At 45.9% G+C, this 8,237-nt stretch overlaps 1 pseudogene; it reads right to left on the bottom strand.

Moving 5' to 3' along the window:
• Positions 1–3,372: 3,372 nt before the first annotated feature.
• LOC138720669 (mitochondrial Rho GTPase 2 pseudogene) lies at positions 3,373–5,778 on the bottom strand (annotated as a pseudogene).
• Positions 5,779–8,237: the final 2,459 nt, after the last annotated feature.

Here is an 8,237-nt window from a genome sequence, read left to right as displayed (position 1 = left end):
AATTTTATGTAGATAGGAGTGAGGAATAACACATGCACCAATGCATTATTTTTAATTTCATTGTTGTTACGATTTAAATATTTTTCTGTTGCTATCCATGATGTGTGCTATACATCTGCAAAAGTCCAAGCTAATAGACATGAAATTTGAATGCTCATGGGTATCAAACAATTAATTTTATATCTATGAACAGTCAAAGGAAGTTAGTTAGCTATGAATCATCCCTAATAGTGGAAGTCCTCAAACTTTAGACAAGACTTATAGACTTTTATACATTATGAGAAAAGTACTTTGAAATGCTGTGTGGTGTGCCAGACCTTGCATTGAAGGATCAGAAATACAAGTAATTCCTGGGTTCTCAGATTTACAGAAATTGTTCAGTTTTGACCACTTGTATTTGTTACTTTGGGACTAAAAGAACACAGGAAGAGGACAGACCAGGATGTGGAAGTACACAAAGGGAAAGAAAGATGGTATGTCAGAGAAATCCTCTCAGATCATCTTTCTTTAGCTGAAGGTAGAAAAAAACCTCTGTTTTTCTACAAAGTTCTTTTCACATAGAGTTCTTTGGTCAATTTTCACTAAATTATGAATCATGAACTATACTTTTGTACTTCTGTTCTTGATAGCTGATAAACAATGTTGTCAGAGGCCAGTCTTTAACTTGTACAGTTCTGTCATCCTCACAGTGCAACCATCAGTTGGAATTAGCTGGCTTGAACTATCTTTCTGTCTTCTAGTTCATGCAAAATTTGCTCAGCTTTCTAGAAATTTTGTGGTAAGGAGAAGGTTTGATAGCTATTGCATTAAAAGTGTTGATTTTGATTTGTCCCATTGTAACCATTTTTTGTCCCATTGTAACCATTTTTTAGCATGGTTTATAGTATGCTCAGAGAAACTACATACCTTCTTAGGAGTAATATGCACATATGAACAATTATCAGCCCAGATTTCTGAAGGTAGTCATAGTCAAGATTGATAATGAAAAATTTCTTTTAATCTCCAATTTGTATGTAATTATTGCATGTTTCTTGAATCCTGAGTCTCACTTTCGATAGACTCATAGATTCATAGACTCATAGACTAGTTTGGGTTGGAAGAGCCCTTAAAGATCATCTAGTTCCAACCCCCCTGCCATGGGCAGGGACACCTCCCGCCAGCCCAGGCTGCCCAAGGCCCCATCCAACCTGGCCTGGAACACCTTCAGGGATGGGGCAGCCACAACTTCCCTGGGCAACTGGTACCAGTGCCTCACCACCCTCATGGGTAAGAGGTTCCTCCTTATGTCTAGTCTAAATTTGCCTCTCTTCAGTTTATAACCATCCCTCCTTGTCCTACCAGTACAAGCCTTTGTAAACTGTCCCTCCTCAGCTTTCCTGTAGCCCCTTTCAGGTACTGGAAGGTCACTATAAGATATCCTTGGAGCCTTATCCCAACTTTCTCAGCCTGTCCTTGTATGGAAGGTGTTCCAGCACTCTGATCATCTTTGAAGCCCTCCTCTGGACCCGTTCCAGCAGCTCGATATCCTTCTTATGTTGAGGATTCCACAACTAGATACAATACTCCAGGTGAGGTCTCACAAGAGAGAGGAATAGAGGGGCAGAATCACTTCCCTCAATCTGCTGGGCACTTTGCCAGGTGTGGACCGGTGCCGGGAGCAAGGTCAGACCACCAAGCACAGGCCTGGTGAGCAATGCCACATGTACTGGGCTCGGCCTGGAGAAGGGATACACAAACCTGTGGGACATGGACCTGGCAGCACCAGGATCCATGGGCCAGTGGCAATGGCAATGGCACAGCAGCTCCAGCACAGGCAGGGATCCCCATCCAGCCAGTGCAGGGCCCCAAAAGTGATGCCAGCTGCTGCCCAGCAACTTCTCAACCCCCTCTTCCCCGGCTCCAGGCCACGACAAGTTTAAAAAGAGGAAATGTACAGAGAAGCAGCTTGGCTGCACCTCGTTGCCACCTGCCTAGCTGCCTGCAGAGAAAATACCCTGAGTGTGTTGAAAAAGAGCGGGCATCAGTGAGCTAGGAGAGGAGCTGAGCTCCCTCTGGCAGGATGGGACCCCAGGGATGGGTGTTAGCCTGTCCCAATCCAATATCAGGGAGGGTTCTTAAAATGATCCCAAGAGCAAGATTAAGACACAAACGAGGTCAGATGCTGTACAATCTTTGAGCTTTATTTTCTAGAACAACTGATAGCAGCGATAGGACAGAGAGAAAAGGAAAGGTCAGAAATCCCTAAGCAAGGAAACAGTAGAGGCGCAGCTAGTTACCACCAACGCAAATCCAGCGTGGTGCAGTTGGTTTGGTCACAGTGCAGGTGATGGCGCTCCAAGTTCCAAGGGGTGTCCAAGAAGAGAGAGAAGGGAGAGAAGGAAAAGTTCACCACATCGATGCAGCAACAGTTCTCAGGAGTACACAGTGACAGCTTCCAGGCCACGTCGGAGAGTGTGGTGGGAGAAACTGCTCTCAGTCTGGTTCTGTGAAGATTCCTTTTATCCTGTGAGACCCCCGTTTGCAAGTGTCTGTTTTTCGTCTTGTAGAAGTGTGGGGGGAGGGAAGCAGCCACCGCTGAATCCCCCTCAGCCCCCCATGAAGTCAGCTCTGGGCCCTTTATCAGCTAAGTGGAGAAAGTGGTGGTGGGGGAGCAGCCCCCTCTGCATCCGCCTTGCCCCCCACCCCCCGAAGTCAGGTCTGGACCCTCGATTAGATAAGCGGCTCTTCTGTTGACCCCACAGACAACCTGGTGCCACAGGACAGGGGGTCCCAAGATAAAATGTTTGAGGCAAACACACACATAATCCGACTCTACAGAGCCGAGCACAGGGGCCAGCACAGCCTGGCCTCGCTATCTCGGACTCAGAGACAGGGACACTGTGGGACTCTGGCCCTGGATCTGCGCCGGACTGCGACTTCAGCCTGGCAGCTGAAGCCAGCTCGGGTGCAGGCAGGGGAGGAAAGACCGTCCATTTATATCAGGAGATGCAATGCCCAGAGCCTTGCACTCTGGGACAGCCTCAGTATGGTCAGGACCCTGCAGAGGGGACAGCAGGACAAGGGCCGTACGGCACAGCATGGCACTGGCTCAGCGATGGCACTGCCAGGGAAGAAGGGCACCCTGTGACCTGGCAGCCCTCCCTAGCTCGCAGGGGCTCCCAGGCCCCAGTGAACACTGATGGCCAGGACACACAGCGGGAAGAGGAGGAGGGCAGATGGGCCGAGATCCTGGCACGCGTACAGGACTCCAAGTGGTTTTGTGCAAAAATAAGAGAGAAAAGGAGCCTGGGACAGGTTCTGGGTTATAAACCCCTCACCTCGCACCCCAGCACTGGGGAGCTGCATCCTAGCAGGAAGGTCCCAGAGTGACCCCGAAACAAAAGGACTTGATGGACATGTCTGACCTTCCATAGCTGCTGATCCTAGTGCTGGCAGAGGGAAACAGGGACTGGGACCCGAGGTGTCCCATGGGGATGAAAACATGAGCTCATTTGACAGCTCTTCCTCTGCTGGAAGCTCTGGGAATGTTGCTCCCTAGAACTGAGGGCACCAGCACAGCTCTCTGGGGAAAGGAGGTGGCTGGCCCAACGGATTCTGAGTCACTCACATTTGAGCTTAAAAACAAATGTTAAAAAAAACCCTTAATAGAATAAAAGATTGGGGGGAGATCCTCCCACTGCTGGTGGCAGAGCTATGGGGCCCTGGCTGTGCAGGAGTCACATGGGCAAGGAGGCCACTGAGGCTGGCTGGTGCAGGGGATCTATCCGGCTGGTGCTAGGAAGTCTGGTTTCACTGGTCCTGCAGTCCAGGCTGGGGGGAAAAGGAGGATTTCTCCCAGCAGGGACCAGCATGAGGCAGGGCCCATCAGCGTAGTGTCCTTCGGGAGGGGGAGGCTGGTGCCGTGGGGAGGACGGAGTAGAGAGCGATGCTCATTTATTCTTGGCCAGCACATGGTACAGCGTGAACCCTACCAGAGCAGTCACTGTGGCCCCGAGAGCCACCCAGAGCCAGAAGGACGTGGCTCCCAGCTCCACGGCGTTCAGGTGGGGGAAGGAGACAGCGGTGGCCAGCTTGGTGTAGACAGTGGTGCTGGGCGGGCCCTGGCTGTGGCAGGAGAAGAGGAAGGGCAGTGGGAGGCAGTGCTTGTAGCAGAACTCGGCTGGGGAGAGCCCAGGCTGCTGATTTGCCTCTGGCAGGTCCGTCTTGGAAGCCACGAAGACGCAGGGGACCTGGCTGTCCGTGTAGTGTTGCTTATAAATACTGGCACAGTAACTGAAGGACCTGGGGTTGCTCAGGTCGTAGATGAAGCAGGCAACATTGCAAGCTATGTCAGATGGCTTCATGAACTTTGTGCTGGAGCTGACCTTGTACAGTATAAGGTACTTCTCCTGGCTGCTGACCTGCACTGTGTTGATCCTGTAGAGAGATGCCGCTCCTGGATTATCCCACTGGGCTGTGAGGCACCTGCTGAGAAAGGCCTGCAGGAAGGCAGACTTGCCTGTGCCCCTGGCTCCCAGCACCTTGCAGAGGAAGATGTTTCTCTGGGTCTGGACTTTCTCCAGGCTGATTCTCTTCTCCTGGGTCACTGTGAGAGCTTGTGTCTGGGAGTCCAGCTCTGAGAGGATGGGGTAGCCCAAGTAGCCCAGGCACTCCAGGCAGTGCCACACATTAAGGTAAGCCACAAGTGTCCACTGGCAGAGGAATCCATGCAGGGAAAGCAGGCCCTTATCAGCAGTGCATGTCGTAGAGCTTAGGGCCCCAGGGCACACAGGGGCAGACGGTGAACAAGTTCTGCAGCTCTCTGGGGGAAAGGGCTGCATCCTGGTCCTTGTTGTGCTTCTGAAACATCCACTGCAGGAACTGGTAGCCCAAGTGGTTGAGCTCTGTGGAGCAGCCGAGCGGCAGGCGGAACTGTGGGTAGAGACAGTCATCCGTCAGCTCCAGCTTGTCATTGTAACTGAAGTGAAGAAAGATGGTCCAGGTGGTCTCGTGCTGGCCCCTCTGGATGAAAAGTGTGTTGAGGAAGAGGAAGCCATTCAATGTCAGGCCATTGTCCAGCACCCCGTCTGTGGTGTTCTTCCACGCAACCATCTTCACATCCTCCAGGGCCTGGGGAAACAGCAGGTTTCCAAAGCAGGACTTCTGGAAGTAGTTGAGTTCATCGTCACTGAGGATCTGCTTGTTATCCTGGTCTGAGAGGTTGAATATTCTGGTCAGCGCTCATAAACATGCAGGTTTCAGCTGCTTCTCCTCTGGGTCATAGAGTGGGGTGGTGGGCTGTAGCACAGCTTTCTGGGCATAGTAGAAGAGCTCAGAGATGTTCTTGAGGTTCTTGGCAGAGCACTCCATGCAGGTCTCAATCTCTGAGAACTGAATCATGGTGTGCAGGATGACGTCCATGAAGCTCCCCATCTGCAGGTCAGACTTGTTTCCCACTAAAATAATAGGGATCCTGGAGCCCTTTTCAACTCCACCGTTCACCATGAGGATCCATTTTGTGTGAATCTTCTCACTGGTGGCTTCCTTGGTGATGTCGTACACCACGCAGACCACATTGACGTTTGTGATCTCCTCTTGTAGCTCATCATCTGTCTGCTCTGACTCTGAGTAGTCCACTAAGTGTGTGTGTACCTTCTCAGGGGTGACATCCGCTGGGATTGTGATCTCTGTGCGAGGCAGAACCTCCTTGGGGAACTCCTCGCCCACCAGAGCCATGATCAGGGATGTCTTCCCCACCTGGGCCTCCCTGAGCAGCAGGATCTGCACGTCGCTCTTCATGGCGGTGCTTTACAGAATAATCAGTTTTCTTGGGAAGATAAAGTAATGCAATATGCAACTAATACTGATAATACATTTCCTAACCTTACTAACAGTTTAAATTCAGATTTGTAAGCATCCTTTCATCATTGGGACGTAATGCATAAATCGCAATAGGTTACTATTTCTATTGGCATGACAATATGAAATTGTACAGAAATACTTATTCTAATTATAAATCACCTTTCAGAGTGGATATTTTGTTTCTTATCAAAATTAATCTTTACATTACTAATGGTACAGCAGATAATTTTAAGAATGTTTGTAAGGGTCATATTGTTCTGATAGCAATTGCAAACTGTGAAAAAAAAAGTAATTTTTCAAGTTGTTTGTCTCTCCTCCGAAGAAACTTGCAGTTGTAATGATCTGGATCAAGCGGTTCTGTGCATTTTCAGCTAATATTCAAGTGGGAGAAGCACGAGACTACCAAACTATTTTTCATGTTAACCAGAGTGAAACCAAAACCAAATCCCTGAGTAAAAAAAAATAAAAAATCAATGAATTAGAATTGATAATTTTTAGTTTCAGAATATAATGTAAATATGTGGATAATACAATAAGCTAGAAAAGGAAAAAAAAAAGTGTTCTCTGCCCATAGATTTTGGATATGGTCATTTCAATCAGAACAATAAAAAGGCTTTTGAGTCAGAACAATAAACACACTGCAGGGCTGTGGCCCCCAAAAGATGCCTTTCTGCTGCTGACAAGTATGTAAACAAGCTGCTTTTAGTCATGTGTTATCTATTGTTAGAATGAATAAAGCTGTGGTTGTAAACACAGCCAAAAGACAGGATGGATTTTAAATACTTTTGTTCCTGCTGAGCCATTATCAACACCTGCAGTTAAAATAATTATTTCAAATGTTTTTATTTTTAAAAGAAGCAGCAGTTAGCAGTAGACCTGTCTTGTTATGGTAAATTAACATCTGCAGTTAATATGATTCCCCTTGGTTGTAAACATACTGAATTAAAGCTTGTAGTCTCCTTTAGAAAGTGTGTCTTGTGATTTCACCTGTTTTGTAGAGACGTAATTAAACATTTCACTGAAGTACAGGTTGGGTGACTATGATCTTATTTTAGTCACCACAGAAATTATGGAGTGTTTTTACAGTAAACACTGTATTTAATTAAAGCCCATCATGAAATAAAACAACCATAACCAATGAAGACTGTAAAAATGGGTTAGAGGTTCTGAGACTGAAAAGAAGACAAAAAGTTGCAAATAAGGTTTAGATATCTTGTGATTATTTTTATTTTTTTAAAGAAAATCTTGTATTAGTCTTAAAACATAGCACAAATGAATATTCAATTTGAGGGGAAAGATGAAAAGAGAAATAGAAGTGGAATAAACAGGACAGCTCTTGTCCTTATTTTGTACTGTAATTAGTAATGGGGGTACTACTGATTTTTATATCATCATGAAATGGGTAAAAAAAAATACTTGTGTGGTTTTCTATATCCAGTTCTCTACAAAATGTTGGGAATTGGAGAATGTTATTTCAAGATATTTTTGTATGTCCCGTCTTTGGCCATGCTCTATAACTTGATAAGATCAGAGGTGGTCGAGTGATATTTCCCTACTGTCTTTCAGAATTCATCTCTGTCAGAATAGACTCTCAGAATAAATTGTTAGTTTATACATCAGAATAAGCTCAATCAGCTTAACATCTGGTGCAAAATTATTTGAAATCTTTGGTGACCCTGAGGCTAGAGTGATTTATATCTACCAAAGAAGCTGTTCTATATTGTAAGTTGTCTCCTAGGTTTCATGACTGGTTTGATTTCATTATATAAAACCATCAGCACTAATATGAGCTCAAGACTATGTTCCTCTGTATCTTGCTGTTCATTCCTGTTCCTGTACTGTGGAATATCATGCCTTTGTTTGTGACTGTACAGATATTTATTGGTCAGGGTGTGAACTAAAGAACTGATCCCTTGTAAAAAGAGAAGACATACATGGACAAGGAAACCTTCAGTGGCACTGCTTCCATTATCTTGTATAACTCAGTCATGGCATTCATACCCATTTATCCTACTTCTGTGAAACATTCAAACCCCTGAGAAATGCATAGAACAAGAAAAAATTTTACAATCAGTTTCCTTTAAAGATTTAAATTTATCTTTGGCTATCTAAATCTGTTAATATTCTCACTTTAGGTGTTTGTATTTATTTTCTGCAAAAACTGCAATGACTAAGATCCCACCACAAACTAAGAAGCAAAGTCATCTAGAATCTTCAGGGGCTATTGGTCCAGCCCAGAAAGATCATTTTCCTCTAACAGAATGCCTTAAACTTCTGTGTTTTGGAAGGAAGAAGATGTGAGAATTACTGTAGTAAAATAAATATCTGTATGTTTTTCTCCTCTGCGAACCCGATTTAGAAAAAGCCTCCAGCAGAGCATAGGCATTAAAAGAAAT

This window comes from Phaenicophaeus curvirostris, chromosome 5 (assembly GCF_032191515.1).
Source record: "Phaenicophaeus curvirostris isolate KB17595 chromosome 5, BPBGC_Pcur_1.0, whole genome shotgun sequence".
NCBI classification, from domain to species: domain Eukaryota; kingdom Metazoa; phylum Chordata; class Aves; order Cuculiformes; family Cuculidae; genus Phaenicophaeus; species Phaenicophaeus curvirostris.
Note: the sequence above shows the minus strand (reverse complement) of the source record. Positions and strands in the feature narration are given on the sequence as shown.